This window comes from Corvus brachyrhynchos, unplaced genomic scaffold (genome assembly GCF_000691975.1).
Source record: "Corvus brachyrhynchos isolate BGI_N302 unplaced genomic scaffold, ASM69197v1 scaffold115, whole genome shotgun sequence".
NCBI classification, from domain to species: domain Eukaryota; kingdom Metazoa; phylum Chordata; class Aves; order Passeriformes; family Corvidae; genus Corvus; species Corvus brachyrhynchos.
In genome coordinates, this window is record NW_008239553.1 from 13,480,720 (window position 1) to 13,494,999 (window position 14,280).

Here is a 14,280-nt window from a genome sequence, read left to right on the forward strand (position 1 = left end):
GTTATCTTTCCCTATGATTTAGCTATTCTCAGAAGGCAACATAAGCGCTCAAACGTATCCAATATTGTTTTCATTGGTAGAGATCTAGCAGAGTGCATTTAAAAAGCTTTTCAACAAAAGCTAGTCTGAAATTAGCTATTTATTCTACCAGTGAGAAAAAGCCTTTTTTTTTTTAATTTCAGTTTTTACATTATGAAATCGCCATAGTGTTAGATGAACTGCAACATAATTAGTTCCGTTTTTCCTGTTGCAAAACTACAACTCTGTTAAAATACTATTTCTCCAAATACAGGACTGATTTTTAAAGAGTTTAAGATACTAGAATTGTGCAACAAAATACTGAAATCCAAAATAATTTGAACATGCACACGTATTAAAATCTGTAAGTTGTTTCATACAAAATATTTAAATATAATGACACATTATAAAAATGCCTTGGTTTCCAAACACATGAGGTGTATTACTTATAATTATATATATAATATAATATATACTTATTTACTTATACACTCAGTTGTTTTAATTAAAGCAAAATGGCAAATGTAGGGAACGGTGTCATTATGAAGAAAGCTTCATGCCTGTATATCGGCTATTGGCTAAATGGTCAAAATGTTTGTCCTAAGCACTTTTCATAATCAGGTCTGCAGAAAATATTTAATCCCCAGAAAACTTAGAATTCTCCATTATCTTTGAGATTGGATTTCTTAGTTCTTTTGCTGGGTGTTTCAGAAGTCAGCTCAGTAAAGGGTATCATGTTTGCAAAAGCTTTAATTACACTTAGACCATACTATTTCACAAATATTCTTTTTTTCATTTTTGAAACTTAACAATCCCTTTGGATTTCTTGCCAACAGAAGCATTCACAGTTGGGAACAATACTTAGAGGCATTTGGAGCTTTTGTATGTAAAGCAGTTCTTTATAGCTCTCTGACTTTAAACTTGGTCATCTTTCCTTCCACACAGCCTGACAATAATTGTCTGCTGTCATTTAGAGCCTCCAGATACTCCGCAAAACTCAAGCATTAGCTTCAGTGTCCCAAATGACAGTCAGCTTTATTTTTACACATTGTCTGTTTATATAGCATTATTCCCTAGAAATACTTATTAAAATACAGAACACATTCCAAATACATAAAGAAGGGTTATTTTCTGCTTTGTTAAAGGACAAGAATTTTAAAACATTTTGTTGTTAAGCTATCTTCATAAGGTATCCTCAGATACATAGTTTCATTTTCCAGAATGATAAAGCTGAGGTAATTCTCACTCATTTTAAATCATGTTCAACTACCAAGAATGCAGAAGAACCCTTTAAAATGACAGAACTGAGCAGAACAGATTTCCATAGGGGATCAGCCTATTTGTTAAAAGAGAGCTTTATGTCATCATGCTACTGAAGCTATTCAGAGAAAATGTTACCATATTTGTAATTTTAAAATCAAGGGTATTTTGATAGAGCATAACAGTAACAAAGCAGGTGATAAATAATTAGAGAAAATAGAAATGTCATTCTATGCAGAAATGTTGAAAGTAAGTATATGTGCTACCTTTGCAGTCTTAGGATCCCACCTAATCTTGTCCTAACGATGAGGCAGCTGAAGTTGAACGCAAGCATTTCTGACAGAACAATTCTAGAAATTTTTGTGGTTTTTTATAAGAATGTATTTTAAAAAGTGAAACTCTTCAACAACTCCACCTTTACTGAACTCTGAGGATTCAATGGCATTCTCTCCCTTATATTTTTCCTTTAGGAAAATTAAGTGACAGAATTTCTGAAATCCTACTATAATTGAAAAGCACAGAACCAGTATTACAGTAAATAATATCAAAATGCTGCCTATTTTATCATGTGGTAATCCAAAAAACAAATATATCAAAACAACAGGGGAAATGAAAAGGAGAAACATTACACTTTAATCTTGTATTAGTGTTTAATTTGAAAAGAATTGTTTTCCTTGCCTTAATAGGTGCATGCCAAGAAACACTTCTGTAGGTAGTTCAAAGATAATCCAGAAGAGCAAATATTGTGACTTGGGACACAACAAATTACGTTACATGTCTTGCAATATCAAAACATTCTGTTTGGTAAAGCACACAATCTTGCATCCAAATATATAATGCTACTGTTGTCCAGTCAAATACTTATTCAGTGTTTTCTACACACACCATGGCAAAACTAATAGGCTCTTGTTAGAACCATAGTTCTCTGAGATAATTTGTCCATATCAATCCCACTTCCTTAGGAATTTGATGCCTCCACCCAAGATGCACCCTGCTCTTGTGTCTTGTCTCTGTGCTTTCCTTCTCTGATGGCACCACTTAGTTCCCTCATGTAAAAGCCATGAAGAGAAATAGTTACACAAACTAAAGACCACACAAACTGAACAGCAGACAAAATATAGTGGTTAGCAATGTTAATGAACACAATAAGGCTTTTTATCTCAGAAAAAAACCCAAAAAACCCAGAGGAAGCTCTTGGGAAAAACTTTTTGATCATGTTACAGAAGCAAACTTCAGGGGAAGAATTTCTTTCAGCCTGATAACATACCTGTTGGATTTCCTTGGTTAAAACTGTTGCAATACAGTATTTTTAATATGGAGCAGACCAGTGTCTGAGGGAGCCAGGGTTGTTTAGCCTGGCGAAAAGGAGTCTCAGGTGGAATCTACAGCTGCCTAAAAGGGGAGCGTAGCAAGGTCGGGACAAGTCTCTTCTCTCAGGTAACGAGTAACAGGACAAGAGAAGAAGGCATCACGTTGCACCAGGGAAGGTTTAGATTGGTTATCAAGCATTGGAGCAGACTGCCCAGGGAAGTGGTGGAATCACCATCTCTGGAGGTATTTAAAAGACATGGGGCACTTGGGGACATGGTTTAGCAGTGGACTTGGCAGTGCTGGGTTGATGCTTGGACTGGATGATCTTTGAGGTCTTTTCCAACCAAATGATTCTATGATCCACTGTAGTGCAGGGATAAAATATTAGAATATACATTATTGGAGGGTAAACGTTCAAAAATTCTTTACTTATAAGGTAGATGATCAAACCATTTAGAGACCAGTGGTCTAGACCATAATTTTTTTCTTTGACTAGTCTGCCAGAAGGGCTGGGCACTCTCCAAGTACTTAGCTCAGACAACAGAGTTTCACTAGTAATGATGGTATTGTATTATGAATTTCACATTTGCAACCTGACATGCTGTGTTATGGGAATACATGTGTTGGCTGGAGGCTTGGGACACATCTACCACAGTCTGTTAGTACAGAACAGCACTTTTAATACCTCTCTGCTTAACAGACTTTGGCTTATATTGCAGAGTAGCCTTTGATCATATGAACTGGAATCCTTTCAGATAAAACTCATTTGGAAGATGGACTTCAGCAGCATGTGGAATCCACTCCAGCTGTTAAAAGGCACAGAGAATAATACTAGAAGTAGTTTGAAATAAAACTGATCAAAGAACATATGATGTATGCTGGATCTCCAGCACCACATGCTTTACTTTATAGATAGATGCATTCTATTGGTTTGCGTGACTTGGTAACACAGACATGACTCAAGATAGATGTTCAGCTCTTGGCACCAAGGACAGGGTGGCTAGGGCTAAAGCAGGCATTTTTAAATTTGTCTCTACACACTTGGCTCTGATTTTGTTTTGCTGGAAGACATCCATTTCTGGAAGCCTTTAGGACATCAGTTAAGCCAACATTCCAGCTCTGTGCACTATCAGAGATGAGAAGAGCCACTTACCCAACATACTCAAAAAAAGACAGAATCCACATAAAAATTTTCATTTTACATCATTGCTCAGATACAGCTCATCAGCACAAAATCTCATCTAGACTAATCTTATGCATCTGATAAAAGAAAGTATTGGAGAAAATAAAATGCCTCTAGCCACAGTCCAACATGCCAGTACTTTTATACCATTCCTTTATGATGTCTCATTGAAGGAAGTTTTTGGTTGGTTTTCCATTAAAAATATTTAATGTTTCATATTCTGTTTTAGACGGTGGGCCTTAGATATGACAAGGTCACTAATAGGATTAGGGTACCACAAAAAACCCAATTAATTATCAGAGAAGTTGAATTAGCTGCAATGACCCAGTGAAGTACTAAGCATCACTCTATTAATACAGTTTACAAGCTTGCATATCACAGGGAGGCTTGTGTAGTTTTTGGTGTCTTCCTACTGGGGTTTCCAATCAAGTATTAAAACACTACATTAAAAATAATCTAAAAAATACTATGAAAGCAAAATAAACTATGCTATTCTAGCAGAATTATCTGCAGTCTACCAGTTGCCAGAAAAACACAGTGTATTAAACAGGTTTCTGATAGAGAGATGCTCTATGTGTTCTTTCTCTTTTTTTCTTTACAATCAGTACATTATCAGCCAATAGAAGACACATAATCAAAACTCTGGCACCTGCTTTCAGGCAGTCTTAAAATTTGCATAAATTAAGAATGAGAGTTAATTTAAAAAGTGCAGTATAAATAAGGAAGAATGTTGCTGAAATGCAACCAAATGTGCCACCTGTGGACATTTCTGTCCCAGTCTCTTCATCTGTTCCTCACATGAAAGTGCTTCTATAAATACCATTATTTTTATAATCTGACCCTAAATCTTTTTCAGTGCTACTGTGTCATTTTTGTGATTAGGGGAACAGCCCTTCACATGCCATTGTATATGGTGTGGCACCGGAGGCTCATGCATAAGAGAAAAGTTTCAGTGTTCTGGTCTTGGTTCCTTTCTCCTCGCTCCTCCCCCATGGCTCCCATGCCTCCACCCCTTCAACTGCTCTTCAACACTGAGCTAATAGTAACCACCTTAGCACACTACTCAGCTCTCATTCTTGGATCACAGTAGCCTAATTAGAGACTTCTATTTTATATGCAAATTGGAATTGGGGTTTTTTTCACATCTCCTATACACATCATTTAACATTAATCTCTGCTGAATTTCATCAGATGGTTTGTCACCCAACTACTCAGTATTTCAACGCCCTTATTTGCAGTAATACTTCATTTCTCTACAAATAATAATTTTCATAATTCACTAAGATACAACCTGTAAATAGCTGTACAGCTGTAAGAAAAAACAAACCAAAAACCCAAACCCAACACTCCTGATCTCTTTTTCTCTATATACAAAGGACCAACATGTAGAACCCGAAGGTTTGGGTTTTTTATAAAAAAAGGCAAACAAAAAAAACCCTGATGATGGCCTTTTTTCTTATATATACAGGTCTACCATTCCCCTACTGTCACTATCATAAAAAGAAAGAACTTTCAGAAATATATTTACCACAAGAAATGAAAATAATATTGATCTCCCTCAAACTCATTCAAGCCCTTAATCACTTCTGATATTATCAATTATGATAGGATAACATTAAGTTTCCTTCAGAGATCTCAAGAATCATCAGAACATATTCTTACAGGGTAAATATAACCAAACAAAACTCAATGTAACAGGTCACGTGGAAAATTATTAGGGCTTTTATATAAACTTGATTTACTTATACACTTGCCAAAAGCTATTTGCTGCTTAATGAAGCTGAGCATGTTTTCTCCTCTCATTCATGCTAAGTGACATACCATTTAAGAAATTACTTTTCCAGTGAGAACAGAAGGCACTGAAAACATTGCCCAGTATAAGGGGTCAGATGAAAAGTACTGTGTTAGAGCTGGTCAGAAGACGCCCTAGGAACTAACTAGGTTTCAGGTGATGGCTGGTACAGAGATACGTATTTAGAAAAATGGAAAATAAAAGAAATTCAGGAGGAATTCAGACAAAATTGGTTGCTACAGTCACAGAGGGGGCAAAGATATTTTTATGCTGGAAAACAAGAGGTTCTAAATCCTGTTTCTAATGTATTTAATTAAGAAAGACTGAATAGACAAACAGGTCTGTGGTAGTGAAAAATCTGATACACATTGATGTCCCTAAGGGCAACAGCTTAAATGCTGGGCAACCAGAAATGCTTAAAGGATGAACAATATTTTTGTTGTAAATTAACTTTCAGCTATTTTTGTTCTCTGTTTGCAGGAGAACTACAGAACTATTTTGTTTGCTTTAGAAAGTAAATAATAATATTACTAAAATGATTTTGTCTTAGCATTGCATTTCAACTTAAATGGATGCACGGTCTTCGTGTTTTTCCCTTCCCCATGTGGCAATATTCCATGATCTGGAAATCACAGGCTAAACTTTTATATGTTCATAAGACTAAGTTACACAATACAATATAAAATGCATTCATTTAAATCCTACTCACATTAGGGAACAGGAATTTATAACAATGCTTCAGCATTTGCTATATTCAAGACAGCCTGGATGAGCAAGGTGGTGAGGTGGTCTCATCTGTCATTTCTAGAGACATGAAGTCTCTGAAGACACAAAGCCTATGAAACTTAAGATAGAAGACAGCAGGAAAACAAAAAGTGACAATTCCTATTTTCATGTGGAAAGTTAGTGAGTATACTTTTTCATACGAGTGTCTGGGCATTTGATGCCCTTGCCAGGAAAGCAGAGGAATGCTTTTGATACATTCACCAGTCCTAGATCAGAGTTTGATAGACACTTCAGCCATCTCTCATTTTACATTCTTTTTGTAAAGGTGTTTTTTTGGTTGAGAGTCTGTGATTGCAGTGAGTATCCATCATCCACCGAAGATGAGTGAAACACATGAAAAGCCCCTTCAGTGAGTACTCCCTAAGGAGTTTCTATACGAAAACTTGAGATAGCAATAGTTATAGCATGAAGAACAGTCATGTCCTTCAAGCAGAAACAGTCTCAAACCTATCAGAGCAGAAACAATCCGAAAGTCAAAACTGATATTCACAACTACTGATGGCTTCATAGGTGGGGAAAAAAATCCCACAATAGAAAAGGCATTCTTATGAAACACTCATATTTCACTGGTGTGAGAGTGTGCCTGGACTATTCAGGCTTGCACAGCCATGGTTGGCACCAAAAGCCTAGAGCCAGAACCCAATGTAATACAGACTGCACTTTCCAGAAAAAGGAGCAAAATCAGTTTTAGAAGAAACAAAACTTAGATCAACAAAGGAGTCATGAGAAGAAAAAATGACACAATACAACAGATAATGAAACTACAGTCAACAAGGAGCAATATAATGATACTATATAATATGAATAATCCATTGGTGACAAGAACTACAAGAGTGATGCACAAATGCATGGCCAAGAGTACATTATCAATACTGCAGGGGGTGCAAATCTCTAGCTTGTTGCACAAATGCATACATGTGAACGAAAAATTAAACTAAAGTAATTTTTTGTTTTATATAAAGTTTTTGACAATTTTGTCACATCATCCCACACACAAAACTTTAGTTCTCCCCAGCATGGAAACAATAACATCTGTAACATCATTTAAGGATTAATACAGCAAGTAAAAACTTAGAGTTCTTTCTGTCATCTAAACAATGACATATGTAGCTTGAAAACAGTGTCATACGTAGCTTAAAAAAGAACACTAGTCACTGATTAACTCTACTAATGCAGGATTTGGAAATTAACTCAGGAAGAAATCTGTGTGTACACCAGGTGAACTTTGATTACAGGAAAATATGATGAGACATAAGGGTGTTTCAACTTAACACATCCCACTTCTCAATTGTCCTAGACGGATTCACATCCATAAGAAAGTCTCCTCCATGAAAACCTAACAAGCAATAGGAAAAGCAAACCTGCAAGTTTATCAGGGATTTCATACACTAAGTTGAGATCTCAGTGTCAATTTTTTGTTAGGACATTTGCAAAAGGTTTTAGAGACTTTCTTTACCTGGATGCAGGAGTACAATGAAACTGTCTACTGGATAGTCAGCCTCTGAGTGCATGTTAAGAGAGTTCAAAGACAAGCCCTCAGTTTAAGCCAACACACAGTCCAGCATAAGTAGCAATCTAATGGAAGAACACATGACCACCACATATGGCCTTTAAATCCTTTTAAACTTGTATCTGTAAGCTTTAGAGTCTATGGAGATGCTACTTGTTAATACTCACTAGACATTCAATGGATGTCATGCTTAGTAAGAGCTCTTGTACTGTTAATAATTATAATTTGAGAACTAGAAGAAAGAAAACATGGGCAGAAAAACTAAGAACCAGGATTGTCATTCTTGCAAGTTAATTGCAAGGTCTCTTGGTGCTTTAGGATTAGTGGGAGTATACACTTTTAACAGCTTGAGCATCTTCAGAAAACTTATTCTGAGTGGGCAAACCTTTTTTTGTTTGTGCTGGATCCAAACAGATAAACGAGCAGTAATCTCAGTATTGTCATCAAATTCTGATGTCTCCCATCATAAACCCTGGGTAAACTTTTTGTGAAGATCCTTGGCCAGTGCTGATACACTTAGCAGATGAATATCCATATAGTGACGAAGTAAACCAGATCCAGGACTTAAACTCCTGTGCAAAACTGTGATAACAGCACATCTCCTTGTTCATGTAAAGCGAGGCTGATTCTGCAGAAGATGCAAGAGATATTTAAATACTGCCCCCAGTCTCCGGTATGGAGACACAAAACTAGTTTTGTGAAGTCTAAATATTTCCAGCCACAGTCCTATTCTTGTGGACTATCCACCACAGTAGTTATGCCTACCTTTCTTTAACTTGTGGGTTTTTTTATACAAACTGAGACTACAAATTGGCACTTGCTGACAAATTGCTACTTATTTTTACCACACATTGATAAATATAGAAATGCTTTGAATGATCAAGGCCAGCATCTCTTAGGTGCACACAAAGATTGCATGAATTTCATCAGCTACTCTTACCAGCAAAAAGAACAGATTCTGGGATACAGCATTATGTAGGTATATGACATCACAAAGCCAGCAAATCAAATTATTTCTGAGAAAGTCTTGGAATAGACTGATTTTAATTGTAATCATATCAGAGCTGCATATTTTTGATGGCAGGGAGTACAGCTTTGCTCTGAAATACATCTCACTGACATGGAAATCGACTTCCTTTGTTCCTACAATGTTCCTAAAAATGACTGTGTGGAAAAGTTAAAATCTTTTGAATTCCTAATTCATCTAGGGCAACTGACCTCTAAGAAGACACAATGTTCACCATTTCCCTTCTGGCTACTTCATTCTCCCTCATAGTTTTTATCATTTTCTACTCTTGGGTCTTTATCACTGGAATCTACTTTCTCAAAAGACTTAACACAATCTGAGAAGAATGTGTTTCAGCTATGCTGAAATATGAAAATTCATAAAAATTTTCATATATTAAACACATGTTAACACATACTTCTAAAGAAAAAAAGAGAGCTATCCTATCATTATTCAGGGGAAAATGTCTGTAGTCTTAAATGTAACCTTTAATACTTTATGCATATATACCTTCATTTAAAGAGTACCTACAGAAGAATCAGGAGTGTTCTTTGAGGAGCATAAAGCGTGTCTTGTGAAAGGGTGGTTAATGGAATTAAAAAACCCCTCCCATCTTGTTCCAGAACTGCTTTACATCTAAATTTAAAATTTAAAACCAGCACTAACAAAGTATTTCGAACAAGATTTCTTAAAACTAACTACCACAGGAGGCAACCATTTGACTTTATTCTCTACACTGGAGTATCTGTCTCGTGCCACAAATATTATAGGAATGAAATGTTCTGGCAATGTCTTTCTTGTGCATATTACTTTCATGAATTAAGGACCTGCTACAAAAGCAATTTCTGGTCTTGACATGAGATGCATGCATATGTCTACATGAAAAGTATATAGGAAAGCACATAAAAAACCCAACACAAAACAATTAAATTCCTTTCTGCTGTTGATTTGCAAATCCTAGCAAACTGTCATAGGTTAGCAAGCATAGTCCCGGAAGGGACGTCCTTGCTAAGGGGTGCTTACAGTTTCCTCTGGGAACTGATAGAACCTATCAGCTGGCCAGTTTGGATATGGACAATTCTCTAAGCCACTTAAAGTTGTGATCACCTCTGTGATCCACATTTAAGAATAGGCAAACTCCCCCTCCAAGCTCTCTCGTTTCCGGCGCTGGGACACAGGTGGCTGCAGGGTCCGAGCAGGGCCCAGTGGGCCCAGCCCAGGCCCTGCTTGGGCCAGGCTGGGCCGGGCCACGGCCATCCTGAAGCCATGGACCTGTTCCAGCCATTGAATCCATTGCGGCCAAGATTTCAGCAAAGCGGCACCTCTGTCCGGCAGAGGTCAGGTGACCAACAGCTGACCAACATCGATAAGCCACACAGCTGCCAGGCCGAGGTGAGATTAACCCTTTTTATTGCTGTGAAGAGCTGAAAACCTGAGGGAAGAGAGAGAGGAGATGCTTAAAGCTGAAATTCTGTTGTGAAGCTATGATATATCAGAGTATCCTGTTGTAATTTCATGAAGATATGGGGGGTGGAGTGTTCAACTCGTGAGCAGAAGCACCTGCGCTGAGATAGGCAGATGCTGACGCAGCTGTAATTTCATGAGAAGTTTGGACAGGGAGAGATGGACCAGATGAGGACTTTTTGCTCCAAATGGGAAAGGAGAAAACCTCAGTCCCTAGAGATGAACCAGATGAGGACTTTTGCTCCAAATGGGAAAGGAGAAAACCTCAGTCCGTAGAGATGCTCCCAGAGATAGTCCTAAAGATGAAGATGATGAAGACCCTTTGCTCCCAGGGAAGGAGAAGGGCCTCTGTTTTTGTTTCTGAACGGCTCAACCTTAAAATTGTACCCCAAAAAACTTCAAGAGTGGACCCTCGAAAGCAGTTGCGGGAAAAGCTGCAAGTTGGGGGAAAGGACTCACACGCAGGCAGAGAGACTCCTCTTCCTAAATGGACTGAACAATATTTGGAAGTGGGCGGCTGTCTCGTTGTGATAATGTTTTCATAGCACAAGCAAGAAGAGACTTCTCTTTCTAAATGGACTGAACAAGGTTATTATGGAAGTGGTAAACAGACTGAACATCTTAAGGGTTGTCTTTGAACATTGTCAGTGGGAGAAGGGAGGAAGGTGGGGGGAGGAGGAGAGTTCTGAAGGTGGTATAATTTTTTTTTCTTCTTTTAGGTCTGTTAATAAACTTCTTTATATTCTTTCAAGTTTGGTGCCTGTTTTGCATTTCTCCTAATTCTTATCTCACAGCAGATAAACAGTAATGAGTATTTTGGACCAAACCACTACACTAAATTGGTGTTTCCGCCCGGGTACAAACCGAACCCGCGACACAAACCAAGTATTTTTTTTTAGAAATCTGTTAATGAGCAGTCTTCTCATTCACTGAGTCTTCTACTGTAATAACCACCGTTCACCACATCATATATTTCCTTTGTAATGGCAGAATGCTGAAATCAAAAAGACAATCTCTCACGGTACTATAAACCATAAGAGGATACTGTTGACAGAAATCTATAGGCACATCATGCAAACTTTCCCTAATCTGTCAAAGTCATAAATTTCTCTTTATTCTTGAAACAACATCCATGTTGTTCATCAAAACCAGTGCTGCCTGATACGCTTGCCGGGCCCTATGCACACAAAAGCATTTGGCTTGGAAGACCTCTCCTTTAGGCACATACTATTATGGTAGATGAGGAACAAGGATGAAATCTGACACCGCATTTTTGCTAGTTTGGAAAGCTTCTTGCTCACAGGATGAATAATTCTGATGAGAACAGAAGTCTAGGGAAAGTTGAAACAATGACACCTTCTCAGAAATGTGCTGCAATTTCTATATTTACTGTTTTTATCTGTTCCCGAAGTGTTTTAAAACCAGCAGGTATTGAAAATGAAGTGACATTGCTTTAACTGGTATAGAGGAATGACAAGAATGCAGATGGTAGTATATCCATTTATGCATTCTCTGAAAGCTTCTTTTATGAAGCAGTAGATCATGGGATAAAAGACCTTCTAGAAGAGTTTTCAGGGGGGAGACCTGTGATGGTATCTAGGTAAGGCTACCTATTGAGTGTTCTCACTTTGGGAACCTAAGCACCTATGACAAAAATCTAGGGAAGGTAAGTTTCATGACACTTCATTTCAGACTGATACAGATGCTGTGGAATTGTAGTGGTGATTGGTTCCACACAATTCTTCCTAACCTTGGTAAGATGCAAGAGACTAGTTAGGGTACATGTTCTCACTTCTGCCGTAACTACTCCTCATTCATATGCCTACAGTAGTGTTCTACCTAAGATATAATTACATGAATTAACAAAACCAACACACTGGTTTTCCTCATAAGTTATTTTGAGCTGCAAAAGAGGTTAATCTACCACCTTTTCTAGAATATATGCAAATGCTAAGAGACTTATTTATTTGTCATAGTAATTATTGCTCTCTGTCTGATAAAGTACCTCCTTTGCCGTTTAAGAAGGCAGTATATTTTTTTAAGGACTATCAGAACACATGAAAATTACAACTCCTTTAAATATAATTCAACAATCCACCAAGTTAAATCATATTTTAAAAGTGGAGCTATTATTTTTGCATATTTCATCAAATTAACTCCCTTAATATTTCATGCTTAAACGGGAGGGATAGTTGTGAAGCAAAATAACTGAATTAAGGTGCATGGGAAAAGATTCTGTTCTCTCTAGAACTAATATTCCAGTGACTTGCTTTCTATTTTCTCCTCTCTCCTCTTTCTACTCAAATCAGCTAGGAGAGCCTTTCAGATGTTAAAACTACCCCCTATATTTACTGCAAGGATACTCAATCTCCCGGTTTACCAGTTGCTATTCAGAATACATATGTACAAAATAATACTTTTTGATATCCAATATATATCTGTCTGTCTTGGCATCTTCCAGAAGTGCCTTGTTTCATATAAGTAACATGTGTTGCAGCTTCAGAAATTAAATCAGTTAAGGTGTTTGAAGCAGCCTGACTTCCATCACAACCTCAAAAACCCATTACGTGAACAAGACAGGACAGCTACCAGAAACAAGTAAAAGAAGGGATTTTCCCCCAACACTTTAAATAGCTCTGACTTTGAACAATAAAATCCTTCCTCCACACTTACATCCTGGCACAACTGAGACTAATGAGTAACCCATCCTTTGATGCTTCCTAGGATCTCAAGCACTTAAACACCAGCTAAGTAAGAAAAAGCTGAAAATTCAGAACAGGTCTCCCAAGCAGGTGACAGATTCCTGTGACTAGTAATCTTGCAGTAAGTTCCTAAACGTAAAATTATTTCTTATTTCCCAACATTCCACTTTTCTTTGTTCACTGAACTCAGTTTAGTATGATGAAGCCAGAAATACCAGCTTTCTTCCTCTTCAACATTAACAAAATGTCAGTGGAATTGGATTTCTTATATTAAAGGAAAAAGAGTGTGGTTTAGGGTTTTTGTAATATTTTTTAAATAGTTTTGGAGCAGTTCTCTGATCATCTTGAATATACCACTAAAAAATTTTGAAAGCCTTCTTTCTTTCTTTTCTTTCTTTCTTTTATTCCAAGACCAAAGTCTGAACACTGGATCTATCCTAATAAATCACGCTCCCCTTGATAAAATTCAGGATAGAGGAGTCCATGAATCTTAGATGACAAAAATAAATTTTGATCATGATGATGTGATAACTTTGACTGATGCAGATACATGCACTCACTGTGCAGCGACTTGCTTGCAGTGGGTTTGATACTAATTGAAGAGGAATAAATTCTCACCATTTACACACTGCGAAGTCACGTCTACATCAGATATTATACAGTCATTTCCCTTCACAAGATTTTAGAACCACTCTTAATTCTCTTTGCACAGCTGAAAATGAGTATGTGAAACAGCACAGTGGGTTAAGCAGTCACAATGAGCAAGCAATATGTCAGACTGACCTAACAACCAAATGACTGATACTAACAACCAAATAAAGAACCAGCTACACAAACTGTGCTATCAGATCCAGGCCAAAATCCACCCCCCCCAGTACCCATCTTTCACTCCACTGAAAAATAAAACTGACACAAATTGCTGAAGTACTTTTCATGAGTGGACTTGGATAAAGTGAATTTTGTTATAATGCACATTACTTTGAAGGTAAACTTCAGTATTTATTGTTACCACTATTCAAAATTCAAAGAGCTTATAATGATTTTGAGTACCCATGACTTCATACTATCCCCTTAAGACAGACAATATTGAAAAATATGGATGTGCATTTGATCTCAAAAGCAGAAGGACACTACATATATTTTTTGTTATGAAAATACAACTCAGCGTTCATCACAGTCCTGCACCTGTCTTCACGTAGCAAAGTAGAAATAGATTGAATTTCACAGGTTTCTGGCATCAAACAAATC

General features: G+C 37.2%; 1 protein-coding gene across 30 annotated transcripts in view; it reads right to left on the bottom strand.

The window, feature by feature from the left end:
• Positions 1-14,280, bottom strand: part of GPHN (gephyrin) — a 282,654-nt gene that overhangs the window by 154,995 nt on the left and 113,379 nt on the right. The gene's annotated exons all lie outside the window — the stretch shown is intronic.